This window comes from Cynocephalus volans, chromosome 2 (genome assembly GCF_027409185.1).
Source record: "Cynocephalus volans isolate mCynVol1 chromosome 2, mCynVol1.pri, whole genome shotgun sequence".
Taxonomy (NCBI): Eukaryota; Metazoa; Chordata; class Mammalia; order Dermoptera; family Cynocephalidae; genus Cynocephalus; species Cynocephalus volans.
Window position 1 is genome coordinate 15,803,964 of NC_084461.1, and position 16,900 is coordinate 15,820,863.

Below are 16,900 nucleotides of genomic sequence, written 5' to 3' on the forward strand. Positions count from 1 at the left end.
AGATTTAAAACAAAATTGGTTCAGATCCCCTTACTGGCCAGCCAAAAAAATAAATAACTAGAACAAAATTGGTTTCTTTGTTTGCCCGACAGCCCATTTTCCTTAAAATTCCAAAAAGCAATGAATGCTACATACATGTTGCAGCATGCATATAAAGTGACTCTGACAGTAAAGGATTGATTATTGACTTCAGTATGTATTTCTAAAGTCTACTTTGCTCTTTTATCATCACTGGTTTGGTACAGGATTAGCCAATCGCTTCTCAGCCTTTTGGCTAAAACCAAGTGTGATACAGGATTAACTGTATCAATTCCATCAGTTGACTAAAGTCTGACCAGCATCACAGACAAACTCGTGTAGTAAAATCATTTGATTACGGAATTCTACTCCATATTTACTCGTTTACTAATCGGTAGTTTTTATACTACTTGTATTACAATCATCCTTTTAGTAAATGCTGAAGTTAAAAAAAAGCAAGGAAATAACATGAAAAATATACAGCCTTTCACATGCTAACACTCACATGCATATAAACACACAAAACAATTTTCTGGAAGAATATTTGCAGAACTTTTTGATTGAGGATTCTATTTTTAAATATTGACCAGCTGCCTACATGGCAACAAATGGTATGTTATTGCAAAAGAGAATGACGTGCTAAGAAATGCCAAAGTACCCATCCAATGGTTTTCACAAGTCATGACAAATGACATGTTTTATTTTTCTAGAGAAAAAAATAAAACTTCAGCAGTGCCTTTTCTACCACATGAACTGCAAGAGTTGGTCAAAACCAGTCCTGAGAAACCACTTGAGGCCAGGGCAGGGACCCACCCATCTCTTCTGTGGAAGAGCCACACTCCCCATCCACTTCCTGGGCTCAGACATCTACCAGGAGATGAGACAGCCCCGGTGGGCCCTCCCACCATGGCAAAGTGGCCAACACTGCCACGTGAGCACCCGCAAGGCTGGGTAGAGATCTGGGGCCCAGGAAGGAGTGCTGGGTGGAGGGGCCACACCCAGAACAAGGCATCAAAGAAAGAGGCACATGGACGTTCAAGAGTGAAGAGACACTTCGATATGACCTTTTGTTTTAAGTCATAAACACCATGGAAGAAGGGAAGGAAACAGAGACTTAGGCCAAGAGCAGAAGTAGCTCTGGGACAACCTAGATAAGCCCAGAAGTGAAGCAGCTGAGACCCTCTGCGCTTCCCTAACTTGCCACATTCCTGTGACCCCGATCCAGGTAGGTGTTCCAGAAACACTACAATCGGGCAGGTGCTTGGTCTTCCACAGAAAGTCCCATTGAGGGTGAGGCAGAAGCACAATGTGTCTGGCCCGGTCCACTTCGGGCCAGCTGAGGAGCATGAAGAAGGGCTGGTGTCACCTCCCGGCTCCCAGCACACGCCTGGGGACATCAGGTCTCACTCTGCTGTTTCAAAGCTCCCAAGGTCCCCTCCAAAACTTTCTTCTAGGAAAGAAGACAGGGCACCCAAGCCAGCACAATTATCTCCTGTTCAAGCCCCTGCAAACTCACCAACAGCAAGTCCTTCCCAAGATGAAAACAAACAACTTTTTCTACCAACTGTCACTCGGAGTACACTGAGAAATCTGGAATTTGAAGATAGAAATAATTTAGAATATTAAATTTTTTGTCTATATTTATATTGATTCTGCTTTCTGGAAATAATCAAACACACCCTACAACACTTAGACACTTTGTGTGTGTGTGTGTAACATACACACATATATACATACAGTCAGCCCTCCATATCCGTGGTTTGTGCATCCACGGATTCAACCAACCACAGATGGAAAATATTCAAAAAACAGTTGCATCTGTACTGACCATGTACACACTTTTTTTTCCTGTCATTATTCCTTCAATAATACAGTATAACAACTAGTTACATTGTATTAGGTATTAAAAATAATCTAGATGATGTAAAGTACAGGGGAGACTGTGCACGAGTTATATGCAAATCCTACATTTTATATCAGGGACACGAGCATCAAACGATTTTGATATCAGCAGGAGGTCCCAGAACCAATCCCCCATGGACAACAAGGGACACTATACGTAAACATTACACCATTGTCTTTTTATTAAAAATGCACCAGGAACAGCAAGACTATGCATGAGCCCAAAGAAACAGCTCAGAGTTGGGCACATAGTCGCTGAAAAAAATGGCTATAGCCTGTAAATAAAGTTCTCCACCTTTCCACATTTGATTTCCTTGTATATTTTCAGTTGTACCCTGTGTACAAAATGTGGGCACATGCCCATTTCAGGAGTGGTAAAATCAAGAAAATAGAAATATTCCTTCTCATGACCTCAGGGAGGCAGAATCCTGATGGGAGAGAACAGCTACATGAAGAAAACAGGAAGCTAAGAACAGAAAAAAAGAAACATTATATCAAGAGATAGGATTGCAGCTGCTCAAAACAAAGACGACTCCAAAGAAAAGTTGTAGAAAAGTAGAGAAAAATGTATTTGCGAGGAAAGGATAAACAACCACTCAAGATGTGTTAACACTTGCAAAGATCTTAGAACAAAGTAAAGATCTTAGAACAGGGTCTGGCTCAATAAGTATCTGACAAATTTAGAAATTTAGGAAATCCAATCCTTTGGGCAAATACTTTTTGCAGGTGTGTTCTAGGCTTACATTCTAGGGGATAGAGCTTACATTCCAATTCAGGGGAAGAAAACAGAAAACAAATATACAAGGAAGCATAAAGTATCATAGATGGTGATGAATGTCTGTACAGACATATAAATGAGGGTAAAGGAGGTTGTTTTGTATCAGGTATTTGGGGACAGCCTCACTGATAGGTTAACATCAAAGGAGAAAGCTTAAAGAGGTGAAGGACAGAACCAGCCCCCTGTATTCTAGTGTCATCATGCATTATTGGTTGAATGAACACCTGATGTAATTTAGAAAGATTTCAAAGGATTAGTAAGACCCACAATCTTATTCAAGAATTTTTAAAGACAGCCTCTTGGACCATCAAAAGTCATTTCTATGTGCAACAATTAACAGGATATTAGTTGTGGCAAGATTATTCCCAAACAGCAGGAAAGAAAATTCTAAGTTTAAAGAATGTAATTCTTTTTACAGGATTTTTTTTCCGGAGGAAACAATGGCCACAATACAGTAATAAGATGTATTTCTAAAAACCCAACTAGGAATTCACTGAGTTACTTTAGTGGAGTATGTACCAGGAGAAAGGTGGTAAAGTTAAGAAATAAGCAAAATATGGAAGATTAAGAGATAGGAAATCAATTTAGAGAAAATGGAGCCTCAGAACAAATAGCTCCTGGTCACAAGATGGCCTGGATCAGAGTGGGGGCAAAACAAAGGAAATCAACCAACACTACTGAAAAACAAATCAGGGAATGCTAGCCCAACTCTGGATTCACTTCTGTACGAAAAAATAAAAAGATAAGTCAACCGATTAGATAAAAAACAACTGAACAACAACAAAACCAAAACAAATTTAACAAACAGAAAACAAACAAAAAAACCAACTGTGCCATTATTAATCCCCTTTTATTTTTAACCTTAGGATAGTTCACATATTGCAAGGCAACCCCCACCCCCATCAGGCTTATGCGACAGTTTCTGTAGTAGAGCGTGAGATACACAGATTTCTTTTATTACACGTCATTAGGAACTTCCAGTCATAAAATCTAACTTTTCCAATTGAAGAGAAATAAAAATGAAAAACATCCCAACATGATCGATACACAGAATAAGGTGTCCTCAAAAGTGACAACTTCATTTCACATTAGCTTGGAATTTCTTCTAGAAATTTCTTCCATTTTAATCCCCCAAGGGACATTTGGCGATATCTGGAAACATTTTTGGTTGTCACAATTTGGGGGAGAGGAAGACGGTACTACTGTCATTATGTGGAGAGAGGCCAGGAACGCTGCTAAACATCTAAGTATGACCAGCCCAAAATAGTGCCAAGGCTGAGACGCTCTGGTCTAGAAAGGCCCTGACATGCCAACCAGATGGCTATGTAGATACTAGAAACACATGATGACAGTGAGTCAACGCCTATAAGCAAAACATTTCACAAAACATAAAAACAAATCTTTTAGAAGCAAAGACATGAAAACATTAAACAGGTAAATCAAAACCGACAGGACAATATTATTTAATTTAGTTTTTGATTCTTCTTTATTTGACCTTAGTTAAGATGGGTGGTCATGATCTCTAGGCACTGGGGTCACACTTTTGTTATTATTTTCTAACTGTCCTGCATTACAGTCAAGCACTATGCTTCACACTGTCTCTGCTCCTGAGAATCCTCCTTTGCTCCTCCCTGGCCCAGGCTCTCACAGCTCTCCCCGTGTCCAGGCCACTGTCATCCTGCTACTCTCCTCCTCAGCCCAAATGTTTCCTCTCAGAAGACCCCGGTGGTCTTGTCCAGAGGACACCCTGCCACGCTCCCCCTTATTCTATCACGTGTGCTGTCCTCAGAGCTCCTCATGACAGTTTGTAATCACTAATCCATTACTCTCGGCCCTCAGTACCCATGGGTTCCGCATCTGGGGATTCAATCAATCACAGATGGAAAATATTTGCGGGGGGGGGGGGGGCGGGAATAAAAAATAACGACAATAAAAAAATTATGCAAATTTAAAAGTACATTGTAACATCTAGTTACACAGCATTTACATTGCATTAGGTATTATAAGCAATCTAGAGATGATGTTAAGTATATCACAGGTTATATGCAAAACGCTACAGGTTACATACAAATGATACACCATTTTATGTAAGGGGCTCGAACATCCGCAGATTTTGTTTATGTTGGGGAGGGGGTCCTAGAACCAATCCCCCATGGATACAAGGGACAACTGTATCTTGTTTAAAAACCCTCACACTCTTGTTTAAAAACCACTCTGGAACCTCTGGGTCAGGATCTTCCAAACTCTTCTGACCACATCCCACAGTGAGAAATACGTTTTTCACGGTGAATGACTGTACAGCATCATAAAAGTTTCATACGACATGTAAAACAACACTTATCACCATGTTTGGTGCATCCCCCTATTTTCTACTCTATTTCATTTCTTTTAAATGCTAGCTGTGTCCCTCTAAATCGATCTAACACTTTACTACCATGAGGGCAGGAATCAAGCCTAGCCTGTCCCCCAGTGCCAGCCCTGGGCCACTATACACGCTCCAAAAACACTGAATAAATGGTCCTGACCCTTCAAATGGGTATGATGCATATGGAGAGACAGTCCTACTGTCATATCAGGCTAGATTCATTTCTCCTGGATCTACGCGACCTGCAACTCAGGGATGATGAGCAAGACGCTCAATTTCTCTGGTTCGAGATTTTTTTCCCAGGGATGATGATCATAGATAACTCAGAGTTACCATGAAAATTAAAGAAAATAATGCAGGGGTGAAAGTCACAGCGACTGGCACCCAATGAGAGCTCAATAAAAGGTAGCTATTCCTACCAGGAGGACACAATGCAAGGAACCATGGAGAACATTCTGTACGGAAATAATCGAGAGTCTGAGGGAGAACAGATGAAGTCCAGGCTCTTCAGAGAAGGGTCTGAACTCCAGCTGTGCGGGAGGAGGGAGTGAGCAAAAGGCAGGGCTCACGTTTAGTCCCACGTTGTTCATGACAATCGTGCCCTATAATCCACCTGACGAGAAACTATTTGTCATGATACTTTCTTCTCCTATTTTAATCCTTTTGCACAAATCTGGCTGCCCTTGTTTAGATTTTCCCTGAAAATCTACATTGCTTCTGGGGATGCCTCTCTAAACTTATTTTCCTTTCACTTCTGGGCTCATTAATGCATGAATTAACGTAATGATCAATGACAAATGTTGCTAAGACATTTGCCTTCTGATGTGTGGCTAAAATGAGCAGTCATGGAAACAAAAATGAGCCTCCTTGGGCTGAGCTTCACCAACTGGAGGTTTTCAACAATGGCTGGTATCTGCTCTCTCAAACTGCACAATTACTCTGTGCTGAGTAGATAATTTACACTCCTATCAGGTTCAGGGAAAAAGTGGTAACAGTGCCTTGCTTTCGGCTCACATTTGCCAGAGAATTAGCATACTAATTCCTGTGGCACAGAGGGTAAAAATTATCATTATATAAATAAGTAGTATTACTTAACCTCCCTGAAGTGAGTTTGTTGGGTAACCGACTACTGAATACAGATTTTTAAAAATATCATTATTTCCTTTTCCAACGACTCAAACTAGTTTGTGAGACTAGGTCATTTAAACTGTCATCAGGGTTTCAATGCCCAGTGTATCATATGGTACCAAAACAAAGCAAGAAGGCAGAGGGAACGAGTACTTACTTATGAAGTGCTGGCTGCATGCAGCAGGCTCACTGCTTGCATTACCTCATTTGAACCTCAGAAGGAGACCTCATTCTTTTAAGGATGAATTCACAGAGGATCAGAGAAGTTAGGGAAGCCTCCCAACAGCACACAGCACACAGGCAGCATTCAATTTCTTGGTGTCGTGGAAAAGCATGCATGGTAGTCAGACCCTGGAGGGACACCCATTCGAAGGTGGCCTTTTGATTCCAACTCTGCCACTTACTGGCTGTGAGTCCCTGAGCACATTCTCCAGCCTCTGAGTTGATTTCCACCATATACGTACAGTGAAGGTGTCACTATCTCCACGGCAGAATTGCTGAGAAGATTAGAGTTGATGATGGGAGACACCTCATCCAGAGGCTGGCCCACTGCTGCTATTATCCAGTTGTTCCTCCATTTTTCTTGGGTTGTTCCTCTTCTAGACTGACTGAGGTCAGGGGCAGGGCAGTGTGATGAAATAGAGGGACTGCTGAGGGTCGAAGCACTAGGAATAGGGTATAAAGGAAAGAAGTCCAATGGCCCTTTGAAGGACAAAGCAGGGCAGAGGAGGAGACAGAGGAAAGCCCATTTTGCATCACTTCTGCGGTGTGCTAGGTTTAATCTCACTCGCTGATTCCCTTATTTTTCATTTATTGACTCTCTTTAGCTCCCTCAGTCATTCGTGCCAGGCTGTGAGTTGGACCCTGGGAATATGATGGTGAATGTAACGGCCCCTCCGAAGGGCTTAGAAAAAGAAACAGGCAATCTGAACTGTGTGGCAGGGGCTGTGACAGAGGAAATGCCCACAGTACAATGGAAACTAGCCACGTGGGACAGCTGGTGGCCAGGAAAGCAGGAGACAGAAAGGCAAGACAGCGCAGGGCATCCATGCAAGTGGGTGTGGCTAGGGCAGGATGTGGGGTGTGAGGGGCCCTATGCCCTTCCGTGGTGTTTGGCCTCTGACCTGAAGGAACTGACAGCCACTTAAGCGGATAGGAAGGGGACAGGCACTGCTGTACTTATCATCATGGGCAACCTTAATACCAGACACGACACAGAGACTGTTTCACTAGAGACAAGATACAAAGAATAAATCTCACTGCAAAAATGCAATTCAATGAAACCAACATTCTAGAAACCCTACAGGAAAGCAATTTTCTTTTTCAAAGTTTTAATTAATAAACTTTATTTTTTAAGACAGTTTAAGATTTTCAGAAAAATTGAGCAGATAGTACAGAGAGCTCCCATATACCAACTCCCTCCCCGCAAACACACGCATAGTTTCCCCATCATCAACATCTTATGTTAGTACAGGACATTTGTTACAAGTGACTATTCAGTGCTTCTCCACTGCTCTGAGAATAAAATCCAAAGTCCTTATGATGGTTTACAAAGTTCTGCACAACCAGGCCCTGCCCATCTCTCCAAACAATCTCCTCCTGCCCACTTGGCCCCAACCATAGAGGCTTTCTCTCCTTCACACACAGAACAGAACTAGGAGAGCAATTTTCTTAATCCCGTTTATGAGTTATCAACACAGACACTGCTGACCCCAAAACGGAGAGTTTCTTCCTGTTTCCATGGGCACAAATAACACACCATGAAAAGTATCAGTGATGACATGCATAACATGATAAGGATACAGCAGATCAGTCACTGAACACTAAATCTCAACTGCCCAACCTAGAGCCTAGAGGCTTTCTGATGACACTGCAGGGTTTGGAAGCAGGCAGACTGATAGGATTAGGAGTCTGAGAGGTCTAAACACCCAGGAAGCTAATTTGCAAGCCACACATCTGCCGAAGGAGATGCACAGCCATGCCACACAACAGGCAGCACCATATGTGACAAACTCACTTGCATGGCTACTGCCCACCAGCCAGAAAGACCTAGATGACACACCAGCCCTGACTGCTCTTAGTGAACAGGAGAAAAAAGTGAACTGTTACAATGAGCTGGCAGAGTGGAAGGAATGGCTAACACACACACATAGGCACATGCACACACAAACAAGCACACACACATCAAAGAACATAATAGGATATTTTTAAATTGAGGAACACCAGACCTCAAATCTGAATTTACATGCAACGTTAGGAACTGCAATGTTATAAAAGACTTGTGTACAGATTTCTTTTAAATGCTAACCTACATTACTTTTTTACTCACAAAAGAAAAATTTATATGTAATTGTTGAGGACAATCAACTAGGCAAAGAAAATCATCCTTGTTCCAGTTGTGCTAAGATGTGTTATTCTCGAAATGAGAAAATTATAGAAAATGAAGAACAGATGGGAGGTTGCCAGAGGTTAAGGAGAGGATTGGGCTGGTAGAGTAATGGGTGTGGCTATAAAAAAGCAACAGGAGGGATCCTTGTCTGGAAGGAAATCCTCTGTATCTTAACGGTACCAATGTCAATATCCCAGTTGTGAGACTGCTCTAATTTCGCAAGATACTATCATTGGGGAAAAGTGGATAAAGAGTACATGGGATCTTTCTGTATTGCCTACAAATGTATGTGAATCTATAATTACATCAGAACAAAAAGGTTAATTTTAAGAAGTTTTAAAAATATACACCAACAAAAGAGAAAATACAGTTACACATTCCTCAACAATGGGGGACAGATTCTGAGAAATGCGCCTGGCAATTTTCGTCATTGCGCAAACACCAGAGAGTGGACTTACATAAACCTAGATGGCAGCCTACTAGACACCTAAAATCCATCGCCTCTCCCTCCTCCTGCCTTGGCTGTAGGTTGGGTACTCACAGTTTTCATCTGAAATCCTCCAGCCTTCAAATTATTTTCTCTGCTTCTAGCATCCTGTGGCATGAATCCAACGTTTCTCAAACTGGAGTCCAAGATACATTATTTTTTAATTTTGAGTTTTAATTTTAATAAAATTAAAAAAAAATTTTTACTATAATGAAAATTTTTCTCGGCACTGATAATTTAGAATTGAAGGTATTTTCAGAGATGAGATTTTAGTTTCTTTGCAGGTATTTCCCAAACTGGGATCCACTAGAATCTTTTCTCCTTTAAGAGGAAACTGATCAAGTTTGAATAGCATGGGCTTTGGTGGCTTTGAACCCCACCCTGACCCTCACCGACTGAGCAATCTTAACTTGTCCCAGTTACGGGGCTCTCCAATCCTCAGTTTCATCATCTATTAATATAAGGATAATCAAAATACCTGACCTTCATAGTGAGAATGGAGTAAGATCGTGCTCATAAAGGATTTAGCACAGTTCTTGGTGCAGAGTAAGCGACTCACATATTTCACTTAGTCATGGTACTGTCATCAGTGTTGTAATCAGATCACACCCAGACTGAAACTCTTTCAGTTTTTTCCCTGTCACTTCCAGGATAAAGCATCACTTCCATAATGTGATTTATCCACAATGCCCTTCTCCTAAGCGGTCCTGCCGCTTCTCCTGCCAAGCTGATTCCAGCCGTATCAGATTGACTTGGAGTCGCTCTAAGAGTAAACTCTCCTGGGGTCTGCTCATCTGTCACTGGCTGCCTACGCTCTCCTGGTCCCCCCTCTTCTACACCTCCCCTACCATGCCCAGCCCGTAGCACCTTGGACAGAAACCTCTCGTGTCACTCACCACACTATACTGTAACCTCGCCTTTCTTAGCTCTGACTAGTAATCAGGAGTGACAAAATATCAGCTCATGTGTTGGAGTGGCTGATTTCCCAGGGCACTGTGATGAGGATCTGGGGCTGCATATGGGCCCATGAGAAGATGAGAAAGACCAAACTGTGATGTCTACAATAATCAGGAGTGTAGAGGACCACCTCTTGCTTGTTGTCGTTGTATTAGACCAATTTGTGAGGTCCAGAATGTGTCTCATGAAAACTTCGGGTCCTCATTGCTTCATCAAATGCCTGGCACCAATAGCTCCTTAGTAATTAGCTACTAAATGGATGAACATCAATGCCCATCTATGGTGCTGGGATCATAATAACGAGAACCTTGCATTTGTCATCTCAAACCTAAATCCAAAGAGTGAGTTGTAAATCAACATTTTTCACTTATTGGCTGACTTGAAATTCTCTTAAACTGAATCACAGGACAGCAATCCTCTGGTTGCTCCTAAGTGAAATGAAAAAGGCATATTCGAACCAAATATGCATACATCTCTGAATTCCAAAACAGAGTCAAAATCAATTGTATGAACCCTAGCTTTAAGCACTATGTTTCTTCCATGCCACTCATGTCAGATGAACACATTTTCAAGTGTCAAGTAAGAATTAAGAGATACGTGCAAGGTTATTTATTAACCCAGTGAAGAAAAATGGAATCAGAATGATTCCAGATTCCAGACTGAAACCAAATGTCATTTTTGGCTGTTCGTTTGGTAAAATATGTACAAAGAGGGAAAGCGGTCAGCTTGGCTCAAACTTACGGTACAAAAATCTAAAAGAAAACACACCATCTAGAAGATAACCAGAAAGGTCAGAAACAAAGCACAAGCACTTGGAACACGAAACAATTCTCTCTCCACACTTTCCCTGTACGCCAACTCCCATCTCCACTGCCAAGGAAATCTGTACAAATATCAGGAAAACGCTACTTGAATTACTAGAAGGTTTCGGAGAAGGTAGAAGGCCAGAAAACAGAGAGACCGAAAAAAAGCTGGTCACTAAGTAAGAAGGGCAAACGAAGGTCTGTTAAAAAAAAAAAAAAAAGAGGTATTTTTAATATCATAAGAACAAAATTAATACCATGCACTGAGACAGTTTTTCTAGCATATGGACTATGAACACAATAATGGGGCTAAAAATAATTCTGCTTGTTTCCCCTCTTCCCCTCAAAAATGTCAAGAAGGAATTGCTGTTTCTCTGCAAATGTCTATGAGTACACAGCAAATAACAGCCCCGCACACCCTGTACCAGAAATCTGGTCTGAATATCTAAGAGCTGGAGAACCTGATGGGAATCTGGTTGAAACCTCTGTGAGAGCAAAGGTTAGAAAAGAGAAACTGGGTCGTGTTTTTGTCACTATCATCATCGTCTGCACAGCTTCCCACCCTCCATCCAGCTTTCCCAAAAAGGGAGTCTGGAGAGCCTTCCTTTCTGGTGATACCCTTATAAGCTTACATCTCTTCAAAATTCCACTTCAGAGAATGACAGGATCAAAACACAGTGTAAGGACAAAGGGGCCATTGCACCCTCTCAGTCGCTACCAAATGGTCAATATTCCCATCAGAGGGCAGCTCCTCCTCTACCGTTGCAGACACAAAACGCCATAATTCAACACACACACGCCCCCCCACTGTCATCATAACACACCTACAGTGAAGGTTTGCACTTTTGTTCATCAACGTCGCCCACCTCCATTGGCTTTCCAGGGGCAAAGATCACGGAGAAGGCCAAAACCAGAAATTCAAGGACCACACACGTGTGTGAGAAGAAGGGCTGATGGAGACTGACAAAGAATATGATGATGACAATGTTCCAAGCAACAGCTCCCACCTCATGGTCATCTGAAAACTGAGAAAGGCTGCATCACACTCAGAGCAGTTAATTCCCACGGAGACTTCCGGATGTGCATTAGATATAAATGAATACATCCACATTTTCTTTTTTATCACAATATAGACATTTTTAAAAATTAAGAAAATTCTTTGCTCTTAATCTCTTGATAGTTACACAAGGGTACTTCAAAAAGTTCATGGAAAAATAGAATTAAAAGATATATAAATCTTTCTATGAACTTTTTGAAGACCCCTCATATATATCCCTTTTAATGGGAATGTTAAATGGTGCAGATGCTCTGGAAAACAGACCAGCAATTCTTCAAAATGGTAAAGAGAACGTGTGATGCAGCAATTCTACTGGTATACATACCCAAGAGAAATAAAATTATGTACATGCAAAAAATTGAACACAAATGTTCATACCAGCATTTTTCCTATTAGCTGAAAGGTGGAAACAATCCAAATGCCAATCAACAGATAAATGTATAAACATGATGCGGTATACCAATACAATGGAGTATTATTCGTCAATAAAAAAGAATAATGTATTGACACATGCTACAACATAGATGAACCATGAAAACATTACGCTAAGTGAAAGAGCCCAGACACAACAGGCCACATATTATGATTCCATTTATATGAAATGTCCAGAAGAAGCAAACTCAAAGTAGATTATAGGTTGCCCAGGGCTGGCAGGGAGGGATGGGGACTGTTTTAGTCCATTTTGTGTTGCTGTAACAGAAATACCTGAGACTGGGTAACTTATAAAGACAAGAGGTTTATTTGGCTTATGATTCTGGGACAGCTGCATCTAGCACAGGCCTCAGGCTGTTTCTACTCATGGTGGAAAAGTGGCAGGCAGCTGGCGGGTACAAGCAGATCACATGGCAAGAGGAAGCAAGAGAGAGAGAAGGTGCCAGGGTCTTTTAAACAACAAGCTCTCGCGGGAACTAACAGAGCGAGAACTCACTCATTTATCCCCCGTCCCCCAGGGAGAGCATTAATCCATTCATGAGGGATCCACCCCCATGACTCAATCACTTTCCAACACTGCCACATTGGGGATCAAAATTCCACATGAGTTTGGGAGGGGACAACACATCCAAATCCATCAGGGACTGACTGCTAATGGGTACAGGGTTTCCTTCTGGGGTGATGAAAATGTTCTAAAATTGACTGTGGTGATGATTGTGCAACTCTGAATATACTAAAACACAGTATAAGGACAAAGGGGCTCTTGCACCCTCTCACTTGCTACCAAATGGTCAACATGCCCTTATACTGTGATATAAAGTTTGGTGCAGTACCCAGCTATGTTCAACAAATGCTAGCTGTCATTATTGTTACTGATGCTATGCTACATAGCTGGCATGGGCAGGTGTGGATCTGAATTTGGGGTGCAATCAACATGAAAGGACAGAATTTGTAAGATATTCATAAATTGACTGTCAGGGAATAAGGGTTTCAGGATTAGTGCCTAGGGGACTTAGGAGTATACTTCAAGGAAATAAAAAGGCTGGGAGGAAGACTTCAAATGTTTTGGTGGCAATTCAGTGTCTAGGCAATTTAAAAACAAAACTTGCATTCAAAGTTAGCTATAAGGCCAAGATATAAGCCTGAGTGTCTCTCATGCCTACGCACTGGCAAACCACTTTGTTCTGGTTACAAGGAGCTATCTGTATACTTAATTACAAGTGTAGTGGAAAAGGAAAGAAGACAGTAAGAGTCTGGAGGGCCAGGTAAAAGATGGGCTGACCTGTATACACGAGATGAGAAGGAACATGGGTAAGCACGGTTCTGACATCTCCAGCCAGGTTTCCACTAATAGACCATAACACAGCAATTAAAATGAAAGAGCACAACAGATGAGCTTAAGTGCACCTGTCCTATGACATCATTGCTCCACGCTTCACTAGTAACATTTGATGCTTTCCCTTCTCAGAAGTCCTTGTGAAAAATATGTAGTTCCAGTACTTACGCCTACCAGGAACGGAGCTGCCATTGGCACACCGTGAACTAAATCAAAGAAATAAATTTATATGTGTCTTCAGAGTGGATGTTACAATTGCTAAAAATAGGCTGTAAGCCCATATTTAAAATGACTAGTTCCTACAAATAAAGTTAAAACCAATATATGAGAGAAAAAACAGAGATTCAACACAGGAAGGGCTATCTCTGTTTTTTAAAAAAAGAGGTGATTTAGAATGCTTAGAAGCTGCTTACATAACCCTGAAGACAAATTCTGAAAAAAAATGTTATTCAGAAACAACGCACATTTACAAATGAATTCAGTTCTAAAGTTGTTAAGGTCTTTTCACTGTGTGTTAGAACTGAGGTATTAGGGATAATTATTTGGTGAGCTGAGCTAAGCCTATTAAAATGGAGACAATATTTCTGTACAAAAGGTCAGAACAAATTATGAATGCTATCAATTCCGTTAAGTGAACTAAAAATGAAATAGCCAGAAGGATTTTCCAGATTCTTAGAAAAATGGCTTAAAATGTATTTTTACTTAATACTGACACCAAAATTTGTCTCTGTGAATTTAATAACTTTTAAATTATGCATGAGCAAGCATGAAACAGCAAAGCTGGAGATTACTTTTCATGAGAAATTTTTAAATTTTTAACATTTCTCTGAGATAGAAAGGATGGTTATGTTTCATGAGCTCCAAAGACCATCAAAAGGCAGCAAGCCTTTGTGGTCTGAGACACTAATAACTAATTCAGGCTCTCCTTCAACAAAGCCAAGTTCTGTTTGAACTTTTAACAATGGAAGCTGACTTCTATGCCAACTCTTCTTGCAAACTGTTTTTCATTAATAAGCTTTTTTGTAAGTGTGTATAATAATAAAGCCCATGATCTCTTTGTCCTGGCCTCATTATTCCAGACTCTGGAGGGCTCCGGGACTTGGAGTTTTTTTGAACATACTAGCTTAAGTCCCCCACACCCGGGCACAGCCATACCTATTTCCTGCTGAGATTAGCACAGTATCTGATAACCAGACAAAGAAGACTCAATCATAGAAGGCATGAGACTAATATGGGGCGGGGGGCGGGGGGGTAGTATTACATAGCAAGCAGAAAGCAGGTGCAGAGTACATTCTTGGTTTCACAGTATAAAGTAGAACCTTAGAAAACAGCATCTTATAGAAAACCCTTGACAGGTATAAGCACACTTTAGATAATGTGCCCCCAGATCTGCCGAAGTTTACATAAGTAATTTGTGACTCTTGTAATAGAGATTTAAGACATCTGTCTGCCCGCCTTTTGCTAAAAGCTCTTTTGTTCAAAATATATTGACTCTGTGCCCAGCATCAGTGCGAGAAGCTGAGGAAATCAGGATGAATGGGAAACAGTGCCGAGAGCAAATCAAGGGAAGGAGCGGATGGGGAAACTGATCCGCATAAGTACCTTCGTAAGGTGCTGCAATCAAAGCGCAGGGGCTCCAGGCAGAGGGCGACCAACTCACCAGGGAAATCAGCTCCTCATCAGCCCTGGGCTCCAGCCACAGTCCTGTCCTTATGTGATGTGTCCGAGCATGTGTCATACTACTTCTCAGACCTTCCTTTTCCTAATCTGTCCAACGGCAGTAAGAATACCTCCCCACCCCCCATCCCCCACCTTCCCTAGCTCCCAGGGCTGCTGTGAGCATCACATAAGCAGTTCCAATGCACAGGTTTAAGGAACCTGGAAGTGCAGGCTGCTGCCAGAAGATGCTTGCTCCTATATGAAAGCCCATTGGCTCAGTCAAGAAATTTTTAAAGCTCGTTTCCTTACAAATCTTGCTACAGATTCTGGTTCCATTTGCCCTGCTTCATTCTATTCCCCTTGGACTCTGAGCCCATACAGTCACCAATCCATTCCCTGACAGGCCTTGAAGCTGGCCAAAACCACGTCCAGCTAGCACTGACCTTCACAAAGCACAGAACCCTCCACAGGCTCCAGCTTCAACTGTGCTGCTACTCGGCCCTCACCTTCTAATTTGCAATGGCAATGACCTACATTAACATTTTCGTAACTTGTATGTACAAATGTCTATATACACATATATGCATAAATACATACATACACACATATATAATTATGGTAATTCTTACTTGTATTACCTGGCAACTACCTATATTCTGTCTGGCAATCAGTTCTCCAGGAAGGTGCTATTCTTACCCCAATTTTATAAATGAGAAAACTGAGGCCCACAGCGCGTAAGTAAGTTGCCCAAGGTCACACAGTAAATGGCAGGCAGGGGTGGGAGTCAATTGTCCATGCACAAAAGCATGCCCCAAGTGTGGGCTACTGGAAACCATTAGTGCATGTTATATTTTCCTTTTTCAAAATATGTGCTTTGTTTGTTTGTTTCCAAAAGGTCCTAGAACTCCCTTGTCGGACTTTTTAAATAATACTAAGAAAGAAAACCATTCTGGCCTGCCCGCTGCCAAAAAATCAAGTTAAAATCAAACAGCATTCTAAAACCACAGTAAGTATTTGGACTGTAATACAGCACGTCAAATATACAGTGATGGGTAAATCACAGTTGTTGTTGTTTTTTTTTCCCTCTTTTTAAAGGAATGAAACAGTCATAGGAAATGGGAAGTCAACACTTAACCAAAAAGCTTCTAGGTCTTCTGAAGTTCATTAATAGCATCAAAACTAGTTTGCACAAGTTAATCTGGGAAGGTTAAGTGAGAACACCAATAAATAATAATTACATGGTTACATAAGAACTTTAAATACTTAATCCATATTGCTTCATTGTAATTTATCCCAACAAGCACAAAGACTGACACACAAGTGGGGAAAAGTGGGCACAAGATAAGTGGGTTGTTCTTAGTCACTCAATGAATCAGCTGCTCACTAGTTACCCATAACACTCAACTCACTTTTCCCTTTGTCCCTGACTCCTCCCCTAAATACACCTGAGAACTCTGTTCCATTCTTCCATCCAGTGTTCTCCAAGTGTCCTTAAACTGATTCTTTCAAATCATATTACTAGAAAATAACTTTCTCCTAAACAATTTTTACTCACCTCTTTTTTTCTTGAACAATTATTTCTTTAGCCA

General features: G+C 41.3%; 1 protein-coding gene across 1 annotated transcript in view; it reads right to left on the reverse strand.

Annotated features, from left to right (window-relative positions):
* Positions 1–16,900, reverse strand: part of MYO10 (myosin X) — a 206,684-nt gene that overhangs the window by 121,980 nt on the left and 67,804 nt on the right. The window lies entirely within an intron of this gene.